General features: G+C 37.5%; 1 protein-coding gene across 1 annotated transcript in view; it reads left to right on the forward strand.

The window, feature by feature from the left end:
• The window catches only part of ADGRA1 (adhesion G protein-coupled receptor A1), a 662,711-nt gene that overhangs the window by 192,679 nt on the left and 443,688 nt on the right, over nt 1-26,344 (forward strand). The gene's annotated exons all lie outside the window — the stretch shown is intronic.

Here is a 26,344-nt window from a genome sequence, read left to right on the forward strand (position 1 = left end):
ATGTTCTATGTATTTATAAATAGACATATATATATATATATATATATATATATATATTTATTTAATCATGTGTGTGTGTGTGTGTATATATATATATATATATATATATATATAGGTATAAAAATATATTGTATCAAAATACTATATATGTAGAAATATACATTTATGAATACATAGAACATATCCTGCTATGTGAAGAACATTGGAATGTGACATATTCATATTTTCATGTTGGGTTAGCGCACTTAAGAATATGTGATCATGTCGGTGCCCGAGTAGGGTGTTAGTTTTTTTTCCCACTTTTTTTTCTCCATAGACTTGAATATGTTCAAGTGCGCGCAATATTCAAAGTTTGGCTTTTTATGTATGTTGGGTTAGCGAGCGGAAACAGTTTACTTTCAACTCATAATACGAGCTTACTTCTAGTGCAGTTAACGCTCGAGCTGTAGCGTTAAATAGCACTCCACTTGTAATCTAGCCTAAATGAGGGGACAGTTTTTTAGACAATTAAAGGGAAATTGTACACTAGATGTTTTTTTGCATAAATGTTTTGTAGATGATCCATTTATATAGCTTATCTGTGAGTGTTTTTGTAACAATGTATAGTTTTTCTTATTTTTTAATAACAGTTTGCTGGATTTCAGACTCCTAGCTAAGCCTGAAAGTATCAGATATAGACTGAAGTATACAAATTCCTGCTTGCTCCTGTTTGTGTAATGAGTCTTTTCGTATACAGTGGAGGGGGGGTCTGCTATTTCTGATTTCTCAGTCCCTTTCAGTGGGTGTCCCAGCCTAACCTCATCAACAGTGCTAAACTGGGAGCTTCTAAGTAAGTTTTTAAAAGGTTTTATACTGGATTTTTAGATCAGTATCTGTGCATATTATTCTTTATAGTAGCGTCTGTTAGATACAGTTATATGAAAATTGGTAAATTCTGTCCCTTTAATGGACCATTTTAGATACTGAGTAATAGGCATTGCGGTGGTGGGAGAATATTCAGGAAGCAATGATTTACAGACTGTTGATGTAATAAGAAAGTAGACAGAAGGTGATTAGGTTTGGCTGTCATCAGCATAAGAATTAAATTATATTGAACTGTAAAACTTTATCAGTTTGTCAAGGGGCATCAATTAGGTAGACGTGAGCATTGTGATACCCCAAAAGAAAGTGATAATTGATAAGAGGCTTCCCTTTGATATAAAAGAAAATGAGAATGGTCTAGGTCAGTTTTAAATTATGTCATGCACATGAAATGCATATGCAATTTAGAGAAGAGTATATTCATAATGGGAAAATCAATGATGTCCTAAAATTGCTTGAATGTCATTTGAATTTAGTGCTTTATATTGATTTTTACTTTAGTGAATGCTGTCTTAGGGAATTGTTGTGCTGGAGATGGTCAACTGAAATATTTTAAAAGAAATATATTTATGAAACGATAAACCAGGAATTTAAACAAAATATCAGAGCCTTACATTTTACATAACATTCAAAGGTCAGTGCAATAAGTACCATAAGATAAATATAAAGTAAGAGAGACAATATAGTCTACAAAGGAATGATTTACCGATAATGCAAGAAAAAAATCCCCATTAGGCAAAAATTTTGAGTTCCTTTGACATCATATGTAGCAGATTTAATATAATATGATGTATTAGAAATGGAAACTTTTGGCCTTTACTACATATTTTTTATGTGATAGAGAGTAGTACTCCTTCTTTTATAAAATAAAGTAACCAACAAAGCAGGTTAAATGTTATGGCATTTGTTAACACACTGGCATGTACTGTCAGTATTTAAGTAAGGGACAAGACCTTCTTGTAATGACATGTCAGAATCCAAGTAGATAATACATTTGCCTTTCTTAAAAATTTGCTTAAGTGAGAAACTACCATCAGAAATGTTAAACTGAAAAGGTGCACAGTTCAAGGCAGATGGATTTTCTAATAAAGCCATGGATGTAGGGAAGTGTATCAGAATAGGCTTATGTGGAAGTTGTGGTATGGCTGTGTGACTAGATCACATGAAAGAAGATACGAAGGGGCAGAAAAAACGGCATAGTATTGGAGCAGGGGATAACCATACTTTTAGCTTATTGTATATCTCCATAACTCCATAAAACCTGGGATTAGTTTTCTAGGCTGTAAGGCCTCTTAGATATTGAGAATACTAAAACAATTTTCGAGTGTGACGTATTAAACGACAGCCCACATTTTTGAGCTGTCCGACACACTGATTATCACTCCCACAATTTCCTAAATATTTGCATTCAATGCGCACTCCCCGACGCATGTGCAGTTGTGTCTGGCGCATTACGCATGCACACTACTATTATTGAAGACTTTTGACAATCTTCAAAAGGAAATAGGTCTCTGGCTCTGCAGAATTTGTGGTCTCATGACTGCAAGAATGGTTACGTATGCGAGGAGTTACAGAGCAGACAATCGCTTCCAAATGCGCTGTATATTCGTCACTCTCAGTGCATGTGTGGGGTCCTTGCATGCTTATAGGAGCTTGCATAACAGAGAGCACTCAGGTTGCCCACCGTGATTGGCTAATGCAAATTAGCCTCACGGTGGGTTTGGAATGGAGCCAATATTGCATCCAGGATAGCAGTGGAACTGCTCAAAAGCAACCATGCAACATATTTGAGCATTTAATCAGTATGTATTTGACTGCAGGATGCTGAAATGTTTAATATTGCCTTTACTAAACTCTTTAAGGATGAATAAATAGGAGAGGTGGCAATATTCAATGAAGCTTTCTGTACTTTGGTTACTTTTTCTAAGGATCCCATGAATTTTAAGTCATATGATTGTGGTGATTAGGGATGGTCGAATGTGCTGAAATTGTAATTTGTTTGGCAGAATGAATAGTCCTGTGGACATTCATCTTGGCCTATCAAATGTTGATAAGAATGAAAATCCATTACAATTCGGTAAATGAATGTTATTTCTGGTTTTTGAATGTTCATAATTAGATCAAACAAATTTAACAAATTTCGATTTAACAAATACTATTCAGAAGTACACTGATACATAATAGATACAAAGATATAAATTTGAATGTTTCTATTTCGAATATTGCAAAATTTGAATATTAACTTAAAAGAGAGCATTAGAAATACTATTACAAATATATTAAATCAAATTTTTAAAATTCGAATATTACATAATTCAAATCAAATTATTAGAAAAAATTGAATCGAATATCACATTTAAAGAAAGCATTACAAATACTATTAAACAAATGTTTGAATGTTGTACAAAGATTCGAAATTTGAAACGAAAGAACAAATATGTTAAAACTCGTTGCAAAACATTCGCCCATCGCTAGTGGTGACACAAATTAACTAGCTAAACATTACATAATGCTTAAATCTTCATATGCCTAGATAGAATCATATATAGACGTTTACTCACCCGACCTTGTAAAAATATTATACTTCAAAGATGTATGCAATAGCAAAAAATAAATACATAAATAAAAAAAAATATTTCATATGGACATTCTAGTTTATAGTGTATGACTCATTTAATAAACATGTTAACATTTCTGCAGAACACACAGATGCAGTTTGGCTGACTCATATACCAATTTTACATATGAATAAATACAATTCTATGCTATTTTCAACTCATAGTTAGAAAAAGTCATAGCCTTTTTTATATAAAATTCTATTAAAGCTAGTTTTTATACTGTGCAAATTGCACTGGGATATTTTAATGCAAGGTACTTTTGTACTTCATCATGAAGGGTGCAAATTTGCCAGACAGAATGTCCTTTTCCTAGCAGATTCATATTACCCTAAGTACAGACCTGTCAGATCTCATTCTCTTGAAAGTAAAAGGTATTTTCACTAATTTTCAGCTATTATGAATCTCATAGATTTCAATCAAGTTCCAATTGTTAAGTTGTAACCTTACTTAGTAATATTTTCCTAAATCAACATGGGTCGGGCACTTTGCATCATGAATACATTTCGTTGTTTGTTCCTCAAAGCATCTATATTTATACTATAATATATTTAGAATACCTTAATATTTCTAATTACAGTTTATTTATATATTTGCTGTCTCACAAGCTGAAAAAAATTAACGTTCTGCCATGGGCGTTCTGAGGCACCCAGTGCGGCATATGCTGTAGGCAAATAAAGGAACTTTCAGTATGCGTTATGACTGAAAGTCCCCTTTATTTGTAGCACTAATAAATCCTAGTGTTTCAAAAACGTTGCAGGGGTTTCCAAACTTGGCTCTCCAGAGGTTTTGGAACTACATTTCTCATGATGCTCAGCTAGATAAAATGCTGGCTGAGCATCATGGGAAATGTAGTTCCAAAACCTCTGAAGGACCAAGTTTGGAAACCCCTGCTAGGGTTTACCATAATTTTAACTTTTGTTTGTAATAGAATTTTCCTAAATCAACATCATATAGATGCCTAAACGGATAAAACCTTTATTGTTGCTAAGTATATACTTAATGGGATATGAAACAACAATTTTCTCTTTCATGGTTGATTTGTGATTGTAAACAACTTTCTAATTTACTTCTGATATCATTTTGTCTTTGTTCTCTTGATATGTTTCGTTGTAAAGCAGGGATGTAAGCTTAGGAGCCAGCCGATTTCTGGATCATTTTATGGCTGCAGTTTTGCAAGAATGTTATCCATTCTAAGAGCACTAGAGGGCAGCATTATTTCCTGCCATAAAGTGCTCCAGATGCCTACCTAGGTATATCTTCAACACAGAATATCATGGGAAGGAAGCACATTTGATAAAAGAAGTAAATTGGAAACAATTTTTAAAATGGTATGCTCTGTCTGAATCACAAAAGAACATATTTGAGTTTTCACACCCCTTTAAGGTGACCAGACATCCCTATTTTTTTAAGGGCAGTTCTGAATTTTGGCAGTATCAAAACTTTCATGATTCAGATATACAGCAGTTTTAAACAACTTTCCAATTTACTTCCATTAACAAAAAGTGCACAGTCTTTTTATATTTATACTTTTTGAATCACCAGCTCCTACTGAGAATGTGCAAGAATTCACAGAATATACTTATATGCATTTGTGATTGGCTGATGGCTGTCAGATGATACAGAAGGAGTGGAAATAGAAATAACTGAAATTTGTCAGGAAAAAAAAAAATCTTCTACTCATGGGAAGTTCATACTAAGTGCTATTGCATTGTCTTTTTATCATGCATTTGTTGATTATGCAAATCTACTGTATGTACTGGTCCTTTAAATCAAATATGTAAGGACACTTACAGCATGTGCTGGCATACAGAGGCAGGTCATTTTTTGTTTTGGGCTGGAGCACATACAGCTGCAGCATGTGCTGGCATACATAGGCAGGGGGTAATGTGTTTGGGGCTGGTACATTTACAGCTACCAGAGGGGCTGGCATACTGAGGCAGACAACAGCCAATGATAAATTAAAGGGTATGTCCCCTTATGAATAGCATATAGACCAGTGACACAACTCAACTTGGTGTGGACACTTGTGTTTGGTTTGAACAAATACCTCCTTAGGAATATTCACAGCTCTGAAAAACACAGCAGCTCTTATTATTTATTTATTTCTGCTTGTGCAATGCCGCCCCCTGCAGATTCGCGACCAATCGGCCGCTAACAGACGGTTTCAATCAACCCGATCATACACGATTGGGCGGATTGATGTCCGCAGCCTCAGAGGCGGTGGACGAGTTAAGGAGCAGCGTTCTTAAGACAGCTGCTTCTTAACTCCTGTTTCTGGGGAGCCTAAAGGCTCGCGCGGAAACAGCTGCATTAGGCAGCATTCGGTCGATTTCTTATCGGCCGAATGCTGCCTAATGCAGCTGTTTCTGCGCAGCATTCGGACGATAAGAAATCGGCCCCTCTATCTTAGCAATTGTTTTTGCTATTGGCTTTCATTGTAATCATTTGATTCTCTTGACAAAGTCTGCTAAGGGCAGACGAAACGCGTTGGGGCGGAGCTCTGGTGGCTCCTATTGAACCAGCTGGCTAAAGGATTATCCGGTGGCGTGTACCGTGTTACACGAGAGTCTAACATTTGGACATTTGGACTTCTTTCTACAAACCCTTAATGGGTGACAGGCTTGTTATTATTTTATTCCTGTAAGTGTTTTTAACTGCTGTGTGTGCAATAAATTACACAAACGTCTACCTTGATATGGGCTTGCACTTATTTTTCCTTTTCTAGAATTGGCTTTCATTGTAGGCAAACTATTTTCACATGCCTGTATATATTTAAAAAAAATCCTGTTAATTTAACTGTGAAACTGAAGTATTTTCCCTCACCCAAGAGGCTGGAGTGCCTGTGCCTTATGTGTCCTGCAGAACCCTGACACTTCCAAATGCTGTACAGTAATTGGCTGATATGTACAGTAACTTGTTTATTGGCTGGTATGTGCAGTAACTTGTTTATGTTCATTGGCTGAAATGTGCAGCAACTTGTTTATTGGCTGATATGTGCAGTAACCTGCTTACATCTGTCCCTAATTGACCAATTAAAATAAAGTAAAATGTACAACAATGGGTGTATCCCAGGACTGCATATTTTTTTCTAATAAAATGACAGGTTTTAAATGCTTTTGAAACGTTTCTTTCCTATGCAGATGTGTTGGAATGCAGTGAACAAAAGTCTGGAACATAAATAAAAAAAAATAACTTTAACATTCCTTTAAATCACTGGTTGAAAATTGTTTAAGGTTCAGGTTTGATAATCTAAGGTCACCAAGATGGAATGAAAGGAATAGTTATCCCAACGTCATTTCACTGACAATTACGATCAATATTCATTTGTGCAATCAGTGTCTTTGTTCCTTACAGTATTTCATTCTATCAGGACATGATCTTTACATCTGAACCAGTAGAGAGAACATCCTCAATATTCTCTTTTAACTAAAGATTTTAAAATCATTCTTTTACTCTCACATAAATATGTAGATTGTTAGATTTAAAGATTATTTCTAAGAACTGTCAAAAAATTGCAACTTTTACATTCACTTTTTTTCTCCAATCAAAACATCTTTGAAGATATATAGCTTTGGTTTTAAAGTGGAAATATAATAATTGACAGAGTAGACTAGTAAAGGACTTTATTATAAGAGCACAATGAGAACCTATAGAGAATATTTTTTTTAAAGTCAAAATCTTCTTGTTAGCACGCTCTGTGGTATTTTGCATGACCCAGATAAGCACATTGAGCCTCCAGCTGACACTACTAAACTATTTCATTATTAAACAACGACTAATGTAATATACTGCTATGTTTATGCAACTTTAAAAAAAAAAATAATTGTGAACTAATAATATCCTTGTAAAACAGTGATGAACAACCAATATTTTTGGAGTGGTGTGTATTAAATTGCTAACATAGGGCTCCTTTACCTTTTTTTAATTTGAAAAAGCAACTTTTGACTGTATGTCCACCCAGCATTGCTAAATGCAGACAGCATACGCTGTCAGCATTTATCATTGCACAACCATTTATGAGGTGGCGGACGAGTTAAGGAGCAACGGTCTTAAGACCGCTGCTTCTTAAATCTTGTTTCTGGCAATCCGCCGCTTAATAAATTGCCCCCAAATGTTTATATAGCGTTATAAGGCAATAATATCCTTTCTCCCTGCAAGCTCAGACCATTTTAAAAGGTTGTGATTTCAAAGAGGGAAAAATGCTATCTTATATATAAAAATAAACCCAAAGGAACTATTTCCCCATAACCTTTATGTTCTAGGAAATGGTAAAACAATTCTTTGGAAACACATTAAAGGAGAAACCAATTTTACAGTACTCTGTCCCTTTATTTGCCATTATGTATCCACAGCTTTACAACCAGATTTCCAGTTTAAAAAAAAGAAAAGAAAAACAACTTTATTAGAACAGGCAGGTAAAATGTTTACATTATTATTATTATTATCGGTTATTTGTAGAGAGCCAACAGATTCCGCAGCGCTATAAACAAAGGGGAAGTACAACAAAACAATTATAGGGATCAAATGGGTAGAGGGCCCTGCCAAGAGTTGCACTGTTGTAGTCAGCTCTTAAGAAGGTGATCTACAAACACCTGGACTCTTAGGCTTACATGCTAAGGGGGTTCAGGGGATAGCAATGGAGGAGAGGAACTGGTATAAAGAAAGGTTAGCATAGGTTGTATGCATCCCTGAACAGTAGAGTCTTTAGGGAGCACTTGAAGCTTTTAAAACTAGAAGAGAGTCTTGTGGAGCGAGGCAGAGAGTTCCACAAGATGGGAGCCAGTCTGGAGAAGTCCTGTAAATGGGAGTGTGATGAGGTGACAAGAGAGGAGGAGAGTAGGAGGTCATGAGCAGAGCAAAGGGGACGGGAGGGAGAGTATCTGGAGACAAGGTCTGAGATATAGGGGGGAGCAGTGCAGTTGAGGACTTTGTATGTCAGAATGAGAATTTTGTGTTTGATCCTAGAGGCAAGAGGAAGCCAGTGAAGGGATTGGCAGAGAGGTGCAGCAGATTGTTCATTCATTATCGATTGTAAAGGAGCTAGGCGGCAGGTGGGGAGACCAGAGAGGACAGAGTTGCAGTAATCAAGGTGGGAAAGAATGAGAGAGTGGATTAAAATCTTAGCTGTGTTGCTTACTTGTGTAAGGAAGTGTCTAATTTTTGAGATGTTTTTAAGGTGGAAGCGGCAGGCTTTAGCCAAGGACTGAATGTGAGGAGTGAAAGAAAGATCTGAGTCAAATGTGACCCTGAGACATCAGGCGTGTGGGGTAGGGGTAATGATGGAGTTGTCGACAGTTATAGAGAGATTGGGGGTGGAGAGTTTTGAGGAAGGGGGGGAAATAAGGAGCTCAGTTTTGGAGAGATTTAGCTTGAGGTAGTGAGAGGACATCCAGTTAGAGATGTGAGAAAGACAGTTAGTGACACGGGTTAGCAAGGAAGGAGATAGGTCTGGTGCAGAGAAGTAGATTTGGGTGTCGTCGGCATACAAATGATATTGTAAACCGTGGGACTTTATTAGGGAACCTAGTGATGACATGTAGATTGAGAAGAGAAGGGGACCGAGGACAGAGCCTTGCGGTACTCCGACAGAAAGTGGTGACGGGGCAGAGGAGGCCCCAGAAAAGGCTACACTAAAGGTATGGTTTGACAGGTAGGAAAAGAGCCATGAGAGAGCTGTGTCACAGATGCCGAAGGATTGGAGGGTTTGGAGCAAAAGAGGGTGGTCAACAGTGTCAAAGGCTGTGGACAGATCAAGGAGGATAAGCAGAGAGAAGTGGCCTTTTGATTTTGCTGTAAGTAGGTTGTTGGTAACCTTAACAATTGCTGTCTCTGTGAAATGATGGGGACGAAATCCAGATTGCAGTGGGTCAAGGAGGGAGTTTATTGTAAGGAAATGGTATAGGCGTGCATAAACTAGTTTTTCGAGAAGCTTTGATGCAAGAGGGAGGAGGGAAATAGGGCGGTAGTTGGATGGGGAGGTAGGATCAAGGGAAGGTTTTTTGGGGATAGGTGTGACCAGTGCATGTTTCAGCATTGATGGAAATATACCGGTGCTGAGGGAGAGGTTGAAAGTGTGTGTGAGTATAGGGGTGAGGGTATCAGAGAGGGAGGGGAGTAGTTGTGAGGGGATAGGATCAAGGGGACAGGTAGTGAGGTGAGAGCGCAGTATAAGGGCCGAAACTTGTTCCTCAGTGACAGGGCAGAATGAGCTATATTTAAGGTTATGTGGGTTGTGGTTGATTGAGAGCATTTGAGGGGGTGAGAGAAAGGAATTATGTTGATAGCTGATTTAATTTCTGATGGAGTCGATTTTGTTATTGAAGTGGCTGGCAAAGTCTTGAGCTGACAGAGAAGTTGTATTAGGAGGTGGGGGAGGGCGGAGAATGGTATTGAAAGTGGAGAACAAACGTTTTGTGTTTGAAGAAAGATTAGAGATAAGAGTAGAGAAGTAATGTTGCTTATGGAAATTAAGGGAAGAATAGTAGGAGTTCAAGATAAATTTGTAATGTTGAAAATCAGCTGAATTCCTAGATTTTCTCCAGTGCCGCTCAGCAGTACGGGAACATCTGTGTAGGTATCGTGTCAGAGGAGTATGCCAGGGCTGAGGATGAGAGTCTTATTCCTCACTATATACTGCAGTATCATTTATTTAAATGGACAAGAAACCCAAAGTTATTCTTCTATGATTCAGGTAGAGCATGCAATTTAAATGGCTTTCCAATTAATTTCTATTATCTCATTTCCTTTGTTATCTTGCTATCCTTTGTTTAAAAGCATGCCTAGGTAAGCTCAGGAGTCAGGAGCAGCAATGCACTCTGGGAGCTAGCTGTTGATTGGTGGCTGCACATATATGTCTCTTGTTATTGGATCCTTGGATGTGATCAGCTAACTACCATTAGTACACTTCTACTCTTTCAACAAAGAATTACAAGAGAATGAGACACATTCGAAAGTACATTGGAAAAATGTTTCAAATTGTATGCTCTGTTTGAATCATGAATTAAAGGATTACTTTCTGTTATAATTTTTAAGCTAAACAACTAACATATTAAAGTTAATAAACATTAATTAAAACCTACTGACCTATATTTTCTCCAAAACGAAGTTTCATAACGTTCTAAAAGTTATATCTTTTATTCGCCGATGATGTCACGTTATCCTGCCCACTATTTTCAGCACTGCGTGTTCAAAATACTTAAACCAATAACTTTGTGTTTAAAGCGCCATTTTGAAACCTAGGTATTGTAAACGGATTGGTACAGAGCAAAGGATACCCACGGAGTGGGTTTGGAAAACAATTAAATTTGCAGACAAGATTTCTGATATACGGTAGAGATATGTTAATGAAATGCTATTGATAAAAAGTGTATTTGGGGTAGTTAGTTAGTAACAGGCATAGAAAACATTTACTTACAGTAGCCCTTTAATCATTTTGGGTTTGTGTCCCTTTAAGTTCTTGTTCAATATGAATTTGGAGAATAACTTGAACTATGTTCACCATTGTCACATCTCACTGACCAGCTGGTTGTTAAAAATTAATGACTTGAGCAGCTGCTAGTGATTTGCTCAACTAGGCAGCATTTAACACAATTAAATTATACAAAGGGCTCATATTAAGATACATTATTTTTTTCTTATGGCCATAACAAACCTCAAGGGGTACTATTTTTATTTGTTTGCATAGCACTGACTGTAAATCTTATAGCTTAAAAAAACATCCATTATTGAAAAAGATTCTCTTAGTGAAAGAGAACAAGGGGTTAATTTTATCTGAGTTCAAAATATGCTGGTGCTGTCTGCCATAACAAACAGGATGTTACTTATAAATAAATATATTATATATTTAGATTTTGTATTGTAAGTTGTTGTGTTATCAACAACAAAAATAAAACTACTATGACTATTTGTGCATTTTAGTATGTTTATCTTCATTTAAAAAAGTGGCACAAATTTCTGCTGTTGTTGGCATAAGAAGTATAAATTTATGTATTTTTGCAGATTTATTATTTATCTCTACATGGCAATGCAAAAATGTAGAGATAGAAGGATAACTCCTCAAAAGTTGTATTCCAAAATACTTTTAATAGGTACAGGTTCAGACAGAAAAAACCACAACGTTTCGGGGTCAATACCCCTTAGTCATGTGACTAAGGGGTATTGACCCCGAAACGTTGTGGTTTTTTCTGTCTGAACCTGTACCTATTAAAAGTATTTTGGAATACAACTTTTGAGGAGTTATCCTTCTATCTCTACATTTTTGCATTACTTTGTCGGAGTGTGGCAGTCACTCTAAAGGATGACACTCACCTCTTTGAGGATCTATGCTATATGCTGGACTCTATTCTAATTATCTCTACATGGCATATGCCAATCAAACAGTACATTTAAACATTTTATAATTGAAACTGTTTTATGTACATTTGTGTTAATATATATCTTCATAAGATATTAAGGTCTATTAAATATAGTAGAATTGCACATGAAACATGTATGTAATAAAAAGTTAATGCAATATAATTTTTTCTTACAAATGTCAAAATTTACTTCAATTTGCTGTCCTGCCTTTTCATGTGACAGCCATCAGCCAATCACAGACTCATAAACGTATACATTGGGAACTTTTGCACATGCTCAGTAGAAAGTGTGCATATAAAAAGACAGGTCATAATTTGAGAACATAAGTACATTGGAAATTATTTAACAATTGCATGCTCTATCTGAATCATGAAAGTTTAATGTTGACTTTAGTGTCCCTTTAAATTATCTAAGTAAAGTAGGTAGGTAGCATAGGATAGGTACTAATAAAGAGAGTGTAGAGCCTATTAGGCTATAGCGACATAAGGGTTAAAGGAACATGATACCCAAATGTTGAAACACTTGAAAGTGATGTAGCACAGCTGTAATACGCTGACTAGAAAATATCACCTGAACATCTCTATGCAAAAAGAAAGATATTTTACCTCAAAATGTCCTAAGTATTCCCAGTTCCACCCTATTGTAAAGGATTTAAGCATCAAATTAGTATACCTGTCCCGGGACTTGCAAGGGTGCGTGCCCCATGCACACTCATGTTATTTCCCTATTCAGTTTAAGGAAGTTTACTATGAAATCTCATTAGATCAGAGTAAAACAGTTCATGACCTCAGCACTGTTGTTGCTGATTGACTGCTGTACATTTCTTCCTTCTTTTTTTTTTTTTACCTGCAGCTGGACAGAACACTTACTCTGGTGAGCTGAGGAAATTGTGAGGAAAAATATCTTCCTTTTTACATAGAGCTGTTCAGGTGATATTTTCCTGTCACCTTTTTACAGTTATGCTGCATCACTTTCAAGGGATTTAGCATATAGGTATTATTTCCCTTTAAGTCCAGGAGGTTAGAGAGAGGGTTGGGATTAGAACATTGTTGAATTGAAAGAAGGTTTTGCCTGGGTTATATGCAGATTCCACATCCTCCCAAGCCTCTTCTGTCCCTGTAAAGACTGTGTTTCCCACACTCCCTACCTTTCAAGCTTGTACTGGTGGTGTGGGGACAGCTTCCTTAGGGTTGCTGAGTTCACTGTGGCAGGGGTATGATTAGTCAAGCTCGCCTTGAGCTCCCTTCTGTCTCACTTGGCTCATGTAGCCTAGTTGAGTGGAGGTCCCCTTATGGCTGAGCTTGTGCACTCTAGTGTTGGGAGGTTGTGGTTTGCTGAGAATGATATGGGGAAAAGATGAGGCATTTGCTCAGGCTGAGAGGGTAGAGGTGGATGCTTCAGGTGGGATCCTGGGGTACTTCTCGAACAAATGGGTCATACGAGCTCCAGAAAGCCTGAGTACCATTGCCACATGCACAGCTTGCACTGATGTAGTCTCCGATAGGGCTGCTGACCTCTTGTTGTTGGAGGAGAGCAGGGACTCACTTGACGCCAGGTAGTTGAATTAATTTAATCGGTTACATGTTATTATTTATTAAATAAATACAGCCAGTCTTAACAGCCATACATTGTGAGTTATTAATTACTGGTTGGGTATTACCCGTTATCAACCTTATTAGCATTTAATTCCTTATGAAACTAGCTCATATTTAGCCATGCAGCAGCACAACAAAATATGTAGTATTGTAACTCACTGCGCTCATTACCTGGAGCTTCTAATATTATTTCTAGGTTGTGGTTGGCTACAAAGGAGTACAAGAGTAAGCATTATTTTTTTGTAACTATAATATGACTATGTACAGGATGATTAAATTGGGTAATGATGCAACCTGATATAAAACTAAACTAGTACCTCACTTTGCCTGTCAAATGGTCTAAACAATAATCTGATTCCCCCCAAAAGATTGCATTTCTGTGCAAATCAACAAACCATAAATTGAAAATGAGTTTGTGAGTGGAGTCTGATTTCAAAATAAGTGAAACTTGTCAGTCTCTGCTTTTTAAAGAGACATTAAATACCTTGAGATTTCATTATCAAATATTTACTTGTGCGTAGTAAAACAACTTTCCAATATATTTTCATAACGTGTTTTGCCCCCTTTTAATGTAAATTAGCTTTGAAAATATCTAGCTTTTCTAATTGTCAGAATGGACAAATTTGGCAAGCTTATCAAGGTTAACCCTGCTACATAACATTCCCTAATTGGCTTTAGCCAATATAACAGACTGCAAAACAACACACTTTATATTAACAATATGACCGGAGCTAGCCTTATTGTCTGCAGACCCATCTGGATTGGTTCATCCAAATAAAGCTTTATAAGACTTCATTAAGACTTTATTCAAGGAGTGTTTTCTTGAGTAACAGTGTATGAACACAAATTTCACAAATAATCTTACACATCTTTTTCAACGAGACTATAATCTCTCCATAATCATTATAACTTAGCAAAAGCAGGAATATGGGGCCGATCCGATATGCATCGTCACCCGCAAAAGCCGGCGACGCCGAAATTTGCGCTGGTTTGGTATCCTATATACGGCGTAACCTAGAAGTTAGGCTCATAAATTTCTGCCTTCGCCCGTAGTTTTTTGGGCCATAGGCAGGTATACTAAACCAGCGCAGTTTGGTATCCAATATACAGCGTAAGGACTTACGTGGCGAAAATTGAGAAATCTTACTCCATTTTCACCTCGCCACAAAATGCAGCCGTAGTAAGCCTTACGCTGTCTATTGGAGCCCCGTAACTCCCTAAACTACCTGCTAAATAAACCTAACACCTAACGCATGCGCAATGTCTATCTACCTGTCAACCGCGATCCCCCGCCGCAATCCCTAATAAAGTATTTAACCCCTAAACCGCCGCTCCCGGACCCCGCCGCCACCTACAATAAAAGTATAACCCCCTAATGTGATCCCCCTACACAGTCGCCAGCTACATTACATACCCCCTAATGTGAGTCCCTTACACCGCCGCCATCTACCTTACCTACCCCCTAAAGTGAGCCCCTACCCCGCCGCCATCTATCTTACCTACCCCCTAAAGTGAGCCCTAACCCCGCCGCCATCTATCTTACCTACCCCCTAAATTGAGCCCCTACCCACCGCCATCTATCTTACCTACCCCCTAAAGTGAGCCCCTTACACCGCCGCCATCTATTATAAAAATATTAACCCCTAATTTAATCCCCCTACACCGCCGCCAGCTATATTAACTATATTAACCCTAATTATATTAGGGTTAATGTAGTTAGTATATTATATATATTAACTATATTAACCCTAATTATATTAGGGTTATTATATTATATATATATATTAAGTATAATAACCCTATCTAACTCTAACATCCCTAACTAAATTCTTATTAAAATAAATCTAATTAATATTAATATTATTAATTAAAATATTCCTATTTAAATCTAAATACTCACCTATAAAATAAACCCTAAGATAGCTACAATGTAATTAATAATTACATTGTAGCTATTTTAGGGTTTATATTTATTTTACAGGTAACTTGGTATTTATTTTAACTAGGTACAATAGCTATTAAATAGTTAATAACTATTTAATAGCTACCTAGTTAAAATAATTACCAATTTACCTGTAAAATAAATCCTAACCTAAGTTACAAATACACCTACACTATCAATAAATTAAATAAACTACAAATATCTAAACTAAAATACAATAAAATAATCTAAACTAAATTACAAAAAATAAAAAAAATTACAAGATTTTTAAGCTAATTACACCTATTCTAAGCCCCCTAATAAAATAATAAAGCCCCCCAAAATAAAAAAAAATTCCCTACCCTATTCTAAATTAAAAAAAGCCAATCAGATTCAAGTTCAATCCGATTGGCTGATTGGTTCAGCCAATCGGATTGAACTTGAATCTGATTGGCTGATTCAATCAGCCAATCAGATTATTCTACCTTAATTCCGATTGGCTGATAGAATCCTATCAGCCAATCGGAATTCGACGGACGCCATCTTGGATGACATCATTTAAAGGTACCTCATTCCTCGTTTAGTCTTCATGCTGGATGGATGCTCCGCGGCGGAGGAGCGAAGAAAGAAGATTGAAGATGCCGCTTTGCTTGAAGACATCGCCGGATGGAAGAAGACTTCACTGCCGATTGATTGAAGACATCGCCCGGATGGAAGAAGACTTCACTGCCGCTTGATTGGACATCGCCCGGATCGGATGAAGAGTTCAGCCCGGCTGGGTGAAGACAATGTAGGGAGATCTTCAGGGGTTAGTGTTAGGTTTTTTTAAGGGGGGTTTGGGTGGGTTTAGAATAGGGGTATGTGGGTGGTGGGTTGTAATGTTGTGGGGTGGTATTGTGTTTTTCTTTTACAGGCAAAAGAGCTGTTTTCTTTGGGGCATGCCCCGCAAAAGGCCCTTTTAAGGTAAAAGAACTGTGAACTTTTTAAATTTAGAATAGGGTAGGGAATTTTTTTTATTTTGGGGGGCTTTATTATTTTATTAGGGGGCTTAGAATAGGTGTAATTAGCTTAAAAATCTTGTAATATTTTTTTTATTTTTTGTAATTTAGTGTTTGTTTTTGTAATTTAGTTTAGATTATTTTATTGTATTTTAGTTTAGATATTTGTAGTTTATTTAATTTATTGATAGTGTAGGTTTATTTGTAACTTAGGTTAGGATTTATTTTACAGGTAAATTGGTAATTATTTCAACTAGGTAGCTATTAAATAGTTATTAACTATTTAATAGCTATTGTACCTAGTTAAAATAAATACCAGATTACCTGTAAAATAAATATAAACCCTAAAATAGCTACAATGTAATTATTAATTACATTGTAGCTATCTTAGGGTTTATTTTATAGGTAAGTATTTAGATTTAAATAGGAATATTTTTTTTTTTTGAGAATCAAAGTTTTTTATTGAGGGATACCAGGAGTACAAAATTAAAGCACAATAAACATTATACAAAGAGTAAATACATTATACATCATAGGCTTGTACATTCCTAAAGTCTCCAGTATAATATAAAATAATCACGTTCTGGCATTCCCTCTTTTCTATTTTGTTTTGTTTCCTATGTAGATACATAATAAAATGATAAAATGATAGAATTTAAACAACCCTGGTAGATTATACTTCCTATAGAGTGGTACATTAATTATAATAGAGGTGTATTTATTTTTGGAGGATTGACAAATTATAGGGAATCATAACAAGTTGCTCCTATTAGATACACGTGAACAGGGGGCAAAGAGCCTCATTTTCATGATAAACAAAAGACTAAGAGCAACTTATGACAAAGTGATGTTTGTAGCGGGTTAATACCGCTTATTTATCCACCTAATATAAGAGTGGATTATAGCTATGAGGGCGGGGGACGGAGCTAAAAATACTTTTGAGGATGGGGGAGGAGCCATAAGTTATATTGGGTGAGCCCCTCTCCTGGGGAAATGTCAGCAATAGACGATGCGGGAAAAAGGAGAAGGGGTATGACCCGCAGGCAACCAGTACCGGCGGGAAAGGAAGGAGAGGGGCCCAGCAGTAACAGATAAATTGTACAAGCCATAAAGTCACCGCAGAGAATATCATTTTCTTGAGAAAGAACGATAATAAGGCTTACAGTGTAACTCTCATATATATCCTTAGTGTATAAAAAAAAATGGGAGCTATAAATAGGAGTGACATCACAACCAAGGAATAGTATAGACTGACTCTTTAAGGCCCTAACTGGCATGATATTAGCTAGTATGCATCACCTAAAAGTATACAACGAGAACGGTACCAATATATACTGTGCAGGACAGTTATCAATATTCTCCTAGCGTGACAATAGGTAGAAATGTTTTATACATTTAAAAAAAAAACATTAAACCTTATAACCTTTAAAATAGGCGTATATAAGTGGTCTTAGATAGAAAATGTTGAAGATAATCTAATTACGGACCCCGTCTAAGGCTTTAACAGTCAATTACAAGGATACACCGGTAGAGTTGCTGTTATGAACTAGGAAGACATCTAGATATGTCAAAGTAAAATATGGCTAAATAGAGGAGTTCTTTATGACGCATATAAATAGGAAAATCTCAACATTGATATTACAGCAAAAAATGTTTAAGTAACAGTAAATCTTTGTGCCCAGTGGACAATAATAATCATGAAAGGTACCAGAAGCTATTTTTATGGGTCTGTGCTGGCATGCTAGAAGCATATTAGCCTATGCCAGCTTTAGTATAGGAGGAGGGAGATGGTATATAAGTGCAATCTTTGCTCCATGGGCAGAAATCAGTCTCAACATTTTGGTTGGTCGCAGGTAATCTATACTGGAATTTAATCCCTTAACTGCTTGGGCTAATTACTAAGGCCTAGATTTAGAGTTCGGCGGTAGCCGTCAAAACCAGCGTTAGAGGCTCCTAACGCTGGTTTTGGGCGCCCGCTGGTATTTGGAGTCAGTGATTAAAGGGTCTAACGCTCACTTTACAGCCGCGACTTTTCCATACCGCAGATCCCCCTACGCCATTTGCGTAGCCTATCTTTTCAATGGGATCTTCCTAACGCCGGTATTTAGAGTCGTTTCTGCAGTGAGCGTTAGAGCTCTAACGACAAGATTCCAGCCGCCTGAAAATAGCAGGAGTTAAGAGCTTTCTGGCTAATGCCGGTTTATAAAGCTCTTAACTACTGTACCCTAAAGTACACTAACACCCATAAACTACCTATGTACCCCTAAACCGAGGTCCCCCCACATCGCCGCCACTCGATTAAAATTTTTAACCCCTAATCTGCCGACCGCCACCTACGTTATACTTATGTACCCCTAATCTGCTGCCCCTAACACCGCCGACCCCTGTATTATATCTATTAACCCCTAACTTGCCCCCCACAACGTCGCCGCAAGCTACTTAAAATAATTAACCCCTAATCTTCCGACCGCAAATCGCCGCCACCTACGTTATCCCTATGTACCCCTAATCTGCTACCCCTAACATCGCCGACCCCTATGTTATATTTATTAACCCCTAATCTGCCCCCCACAACGTCGCCGACACCTGCCTACACTTATTAACCCCTAATCTGCCGAGCGGACCTGAGCGCTACTATAATAAAGTTATTAACCCCTAATCCGCCTCACTAACCCTATCATAAATAGTATTAACCCCTAATCTGCCCTCCCTAACATCGCCGACACCTACCTTCAATTATTAACCCCTAATCTTCCGATCGGAGCTCACCGCTATTCTAATAAATGGATTAACCCCTAAAGCTAAGTCTAACCCTAACACTAACACCCCCCTAAGTTAAATATAATTTTTATCTAACGAAATAAATTAACTCTTATTAAATAAATGATTCCTATTTAAAGCTAAATACTTACCTGTAAAATAAATCCTAATATAGCTACAATATAAATTATAATTATATTATAGCTATTTTAGGATTAATATTTATTTTACAGGCAACTTTTTAATTATTTTAACCAGGTACAATAGCTATTAAATAGTTAAGAACTATTTAATAGTTACCTAGTTAAAATAATAACAAATTTACCTGTAAAATAAATCCTAACCTAAGATATAATTAAACCTAACACTACCCTATCAATAAAATAATTAAATAAACTACCTACAATTACCTACAATTAACCTAACACTACACTATCAATAAATTAATTAAACACAATTGCTACAAATAAATAAAATTAAATAAACTATCTAAAGTACAAAAAATAAAAAAGAACTAAGTTACAGAAAATAATAAAATATTTACAAACATAAGAAAAATATTACAACAATTTTAAACTAATTACACCTACTCTAAGCCCCCTAATAAAATAACAAAGCCCCCCAAAATAAAAAATTCCCTACCCTATTCTAAAATACAAATATTACAAGCTCTTTTACCTTACCAGCCCTGAACAGGGCCCTTTGCGGGGCATGCCCCAAGAATTTCAGCTCTTTTGCCTGTAAAAAAAAACATACAATACCCCCCCCCCAACATTACAACCCACCACCCACATACCCCTAATCTAACCCAAACCCCCCTTAAATAAACCTAACACTACCCCCCTGATGATCTTCCTACCTTGTCTTCACCATGCCAGGTTCACCGATCCGTCCTGGCTCCAAGATCTTCATCCAACCCAAGCGGGGGCTAGACATCCACTGAAGAAGTCCAGAAGAGGGTCCAAAGTCTTCCTCCTATCCGGCAAGAAGAGGACATCCGGACCGGCAAACATCTTCTCCAAGCGGCATCTTCTATCTTCTTCCATCCGATGACGACCGGCTCCATCTTGAAGACCTCCAGCGCGGATCCATCCTCTTCTTCCGACGACTAGACGACGAATGACGGTTCCTTTAAGGGACGTCATCCAAGATGGCGTCCCTCGAATTCCGATTGGCTGATAGGATTCTATCAGCCAATCGGAATTAAGGTAGGAATTTTCTGATTGGCTGATGGAATCAGCCAATCAGAATATAGTTCAATCCGATTGGCTGATCCAATCAGCCAATCAGATTGAGCTCGCATTCTATTGGCTGTTCCGATCAGCCAATAGAATGCGAGCTCAATCTGATTGGCTGATTGGATCAGCCAATCGGATTGAACTATATTCTGATTGGCTGATTCCATCAGCCAATCAGAAAATTCCTACCTTAATTCCGATTGGCTGATAGAATCCTATCAGCCAATCGGAATTCGAGGGACGCCATCTTGGATGACGTCCCTTAAAGGAACCGTCATTCGTCGTCTAGTCGTCGGAAGAAGAGGATGGATCCGCGCTGGAGGTCTTCAAGATGGAGCCGGTCGTCATCGGATGGAAGAAGATAGAAGATGCCGCTTGGAGAAGATGTTTGCCGGTCCGGATGTCCTCTTCTTGCCGGATAGGAGGAAGACTTTGGACCCTCTTCTGGACTTCTTCAGTGGATGTCTAGCCCCCGCTTGGGTTGGATGAAGATCTTGGAGCCAGGACGGATCGGTGAACCTGGCATGGTGAAGACAAGGTAGGAAGATCATCAGGGGGGTAGTGTTAGGTTTATTTAAGGGGGGTTTGGGTTAGATTAGGGGTATGTGGGTGGTGGGTTGTAATGTTGGGGGGGGGGTATTGTATGTTTTTTTTTACAGGCAAAAGAGCTGAAATTCTTGGGGCATGCCCCGCAAAGGGCCCTGTTCAGGGCTGGTAAGGTAAAAGAGCTTGTAATATTTGTATTTTAGAATAGGGTAGGGAATTTTTTATTTTGGGGGGCTTTGTTATTTTATTAGGGGGCTTAGAGTAGGTGTAATTAGTTTAAAATTGTTGTAATATTTTTCTTATGTTTGTAAATATTTTATTATTTTCTGTAACTTAGTTCTTTTTTATTTTTTGTACTTTAGATAGTTTATTTAATTTTATTTATTTGTAGCAATTGTGTTTAATTAATTTATTGATAGTGTAGTGTTAGGTTAATTGTAGGTAATTGTAGGTAGTTTATTTAATTATTTTATTGATAGGGTAGTGTTAGGTTTAATTATATCTTAGGTTAGGATTTATTTTACAGGTAAATTTGTTATTATTTTAACTAGGTAACTATTAAATAGTTCTTAACTATTTAATAGCTATTGTACCTGGTTAAAATAATTAAAAAGTTGCCTGTAAAATAAATATTAATCCTAAAATAGCTATAATATAATTATAATTTATATTGTAGCTATATTAGGATTTATTTTACAGGTAAGTATTTAGCTTTAAATAGGAATCATTTATTTAATAAGAGTTAATTTATTTCGTTAGATAAAAATTATATTTAACTTAGGGGGGTGTTAGTGTTAGGGTTAGACTTAGCTTTAGGGGTTAATCCATTTATTAGAATAGCGGTGAGCTCCGATCGGAAGATTAGGGGTTAATAATTGAAGGTAGGTGTCGGCGATGTTAGGGAGGGCAGATTAGGGGTTAATACTATTTATGATAGGGTTAGTGAGGCGGATTAGGGGTTAATAACTTTATTATAGTAGCGCTCAGGTCCGCTCGGCAGATTAGGGGTTAATAAGTGTAGGCAGGTGTCGGCGACGTTGTGGGGGGCAGATTAGGGGTTAATAAATATAACATAGGGGTCGGCGATGTTAGGGCAGCAGATTAGGGGTACATAGGGATAACGTAGGTGGCGGCGGTTTACGGAGCGGCAGATTAGGGGTTAAAAGTGTAATGCAGGGGTCAGCGATAGCGGGGGGCGGCAGATTAGGAGTTAATAAGTGTAAGGTTAGGGGTGTTTAGACTCGGGGTACATGTTAGGGTGTTAGGTGCAGACTTAGGAGGTGTTTCCCCATAGGAAACAATGGGGCTGCGTTAGGAGCTGAACGCTGCTTTTTTGCAGGTGTTAGGTTTTTTTTCAGCTCAAACAGCCCCATTGTTTCCTATGGGAGAATCGTGCACGAGCACGTTTTTGATGCCGGCCGCGTCCGTAAGCAACTCTGGTATCGAGAGTTGCATTTGCGGTAAAAATGCTCTACGCTCCTTTTTTGGAGCCTAACGCAGCATTTGTTTGAACTCTCGATACCAGAGTTAAATTTATGGTGCGGCCAGAAAAAAACCCGCGGAGCGTTAACAGCCCTTTTACCGCCGAACTCTAAATCTAGGCCTAAGTGTATAATATAGGAAGTCAATAACTACCTATTTCTAGAGAAAAAACTTTTAGGGCATAGATATGTAGTAGACTAAAATGGAACAATCAGTTATAAACTCAATAACATTTAACATTAACATACATTTTCCATATAATCAAGGTTGTCAAAAGAGAGGTGATTGTTAGAGCTAGTAGCTCCATCTATACTCAATTTTAAAGTCACAGATGTAGACACATTATCATATAGCAAAACTAAAGCCCTTTAGTAATGATCTCTGCTATCCTACATAAACATGTAAACATTTTATTACCATCAATTCTAACTGACACTTTTGGGTATGATCAGTATCCTAAGTATTACTACATATGCCGATAATGTGCAGAATTACAGCTTAATAAAGAGTTCCATATCGTTGCAACGGGACCCACTGTAAAGCCACAGACTGTCTGCCTGCGTCACAGTCTCTCAACCAAATCTGTCCGCAAATAATGGAGATAGCCTCCCGGATCAAAAGGGCCTCTCACTAAGCCGTTGTAGTGTATGACAGGCAACTTGTGAGGCCCGGCTGGTAATATGCTCAGATCATGCGATACAGATGTAGAGAAGCACTCTCTCGATTCCCCATCACACACCGACAGTCTACCGGGCAATTTCCAACCGTCAAAGGATAGAGTAGCAAGATAGATGGAGCTCCACGGGGTCACAACATCATGGGAAAGGTCTAATGTAATTACACTCACGCTTCCATGTGTGGGATCTCCGAGAGCGATACTGCTCTCCAGCAGCGAGGGTTTATTCAAGCTCCGCAGCTCTGTAGGTGAGTCCTGTCGTAGAGTACTCTCAAGGGGGTCCTCTGGCGAAATCAAAAGCACAACCCTCTGACCCATGAGAGCAATGACATCCTCCAAATCAGGGTCGATGCGTGGCAGGGGAGGGCCCGTAAGTACACTGGGCATTTTAAGAGTAAGGTCCACCTTAGGCTCCACAGTCTGCTTCATAAACAAAAGAGGCTGATTACCACAGATCGGAAGGTCTACATTACTCGACCTGTTCTGTGTCGGGATCACCGGTTGCGCCATAATGTTCTGCAAGCTGGTTGATAGATCATCGAAACTAGTCGATATCTGCAGACTAAGTCCCTGCAGAGCTGCCAAAACAATAGAGGGCCCTTCCTCCATATTGGGTTTCATAGCTTGAGTAGGCCGCAGTGACCCGGGTGCATCCTAGTCTGTAATGGCTGTCTGGCGTGGATTCCGATAGGGAAGTATGACAAAAACGACCCCTAGTACTGTAAAGGCAAATCTGCACATCTAGGGTCAGTTCTACAGTCAATTGTAGAAGATTGGCTTCAATTTTCTATTGTATTAAATACATTTCTGCAGGAGCTCCATGAAACACGTCTGCCCTGCTTAGTTGCTGGCTCCGCCCCTTAAATAGGAATATTTTAATTAATAATATTAATATTAATTAGATTTATTTTAATAAGAATTTAGTTAGGGATGTTAGAGTTAGATAGGGTTATTATACTTAATATATATATAATATAATAACGATATTAACTATATTAACCTTAATATAATTAGGGTTAATATAGTTAATATATATAATATAATAACTATATTAACTATATTAACCCTAATATAATTAGGGTTAATATAGTTAATATAGTTGGTGGTGGTGTAGGGGGATTAAATTAGGGGTTAATATTTTTAAAATAGATGGCGGCGGTGTAAGGGGCTCACTTTAGGGGGTAGGTAAGATAGATGGTGGCGGGGTAGGGGCTCACTTTAGGGGGTAGGTAAGATAGATGGCGGCGGGGTAGAAGCTCACTTTAGGGGGTAGGTAAGATAGATGGCGGTGGGGTAGGGGCTCACTTTAGGGGGTAGGTAAGGTAGCTGGCGGTGGGGTAGGGGCTCACATTAGGGGGTTATAGATTTAATATAGCTGGCGGCGGGGTCCGGGAGCGGCGGTTTAGGGGTTAATACATTTTTATTGTTAGGATAGTGAGGGGGGATAGCGGATAGAGGGTTAGACGTGTCAGGCTATGTGTAGGAGGCGTGTTAGACAGTACGGGAGATTTAATAACTTTAGTCAGGTTTTGTAGGCGCCGGCAGTTTCTAAAGTGCCGTAAGTCACTGGCGACTCCAGAAATTTGTGCTTACGCAGATTTCTGGACATCGCTGGTTTATCCGACTTACGGCACTTTAGCATCTGACGGCGCCGTATATAGGATAGCTCGAGTTGCGAGCTGAAACTGCGGGCGACGGGGGTTTCCTCGCTTGCGCCGCAAACTACGATCTTTATCGGATCGCGCCCATGACTTCTCCAGATTCATCAGCTCCTTTTATAGCACTGTTTCGCTATAATTCACTCCTCAATCTATTATTTTAACAGAAATAAAAGTCAAAATAAAATCAGAGCATATACATTTAAATATAAATATAATTCTCTTCTATATTTTCTCTTAACATCCCTTGTTAAAAGTCAGGTACTATCTGCAAAAACATAACTAAGTAAGGTCAGGAGCGTGTACATTCCTTTAAAGGGACATGAAACCCACATTTTTCTTTCATGATTCAGATAGGGCATGCAGATTTAATTAGCTTTCAAATTTATTTCTATTACCTAATTTGTTTTTGTTTTTTGTATCCTTTGTTGAAAAGTACCTAGTTATACTCAGAAGCTGCTTATTGGTGTCTACACATATATGCCTCTTGCTATTGGCTTTTTAGCTAGCTCCCAGTAGTGCATCACTGCTCCTTTAACAAAGGATACCAAGAGAAGGAAGCAAATTAGATAATAGAAGTAAAATGGAAATCATGAAAGAGAAAAAATGGGTTTAATGTACCTTTAAGCAGTATATTTATTACATTGTTAAAAACATTCTTGCAAAAACTGCTACCCCAGAGTGCTCAAGACATATGTGCCTATCTCTATATGTGCACAACCCTGTACCTACCCTGTATCTACCAAGGAATGCTCTCAAGGAAGGGAGGAGAATTTTAACAACAGTTTAAAACTGGCACCCATGCCCCTTTAATGAAGAAACTACAGAGAATAACAGAATGTAGAAAAAAATAAAGAGTCTTCTTATATCTGCAAAGTCAGGTTGGCTAGAAAAAAAACATCTTAGTGAATTTTTCTCACAGTGTATACCTTAAAGCTAAAAAGACAGTGAAAAATAGTGAGAGTATGTTAAAGTAGTAGTCTTATGATGAAATACTTTTTATAATGATTAGACATGTCACTTTGTATTCCAATATGTGATATATATATGTCCCCATAAGAATACCTTATAGGCCAGTAATGCAATATAGTGGAATATAGAACAATATTATTTTTTCAGATTCTAACCCACTGAGTGGAACACCTGTAATTCCGCTAGATCATAGCACCGGAAGTTTGTTTTTCTTGTACTCAGTTCACATTGAAGCCATTAACAACTTCCAGGCTTGCTGTAAACTGTCATTTATGCACTAATTTTTTCCTTCCTTTACTAAGGGTCAGAATGTCCTATACAACTAGTATTAGCAAATGTAAAACACTCATATTCCATAAAATCATATGAAATGTTTGAGAAGGATCTAAATGCACACATTTAGTGTTCTCTGTAGTTCAATTAAAACCTTATCAAAGGGAATTTGATTATTTTACTTTAAAGTAATATAAAATTGATAATGATATAAAAAAAATAACTTGTTTAAAACCATTAATAAAAATGTATTAACTAAACATCTGACATAGATGTAAAATAAAAAGCTTAGTAAAAACATGTTTTAGACATAAGGTGACTAAATCCAAACAATTTGTTTATACCATCAGGTTTGAATAGTTAAAGCGACAATCAAGTCCAAAAAAAACTT

The sequence above is a fragment of the Bombina bombina genome, chromosome 9, assembly GCF_027579735.1.
Source record: "Bombina bombina isolate aBomBom1 chromosome 9, aBomBom1.pri, whole genome shotgun sequence".
Taxonomy (NCBI): Eukaryota; Metazoa; Chordata; class Amphibia; order Anura; family Bombinatoridae; genus Bombina; species Bombina bombina.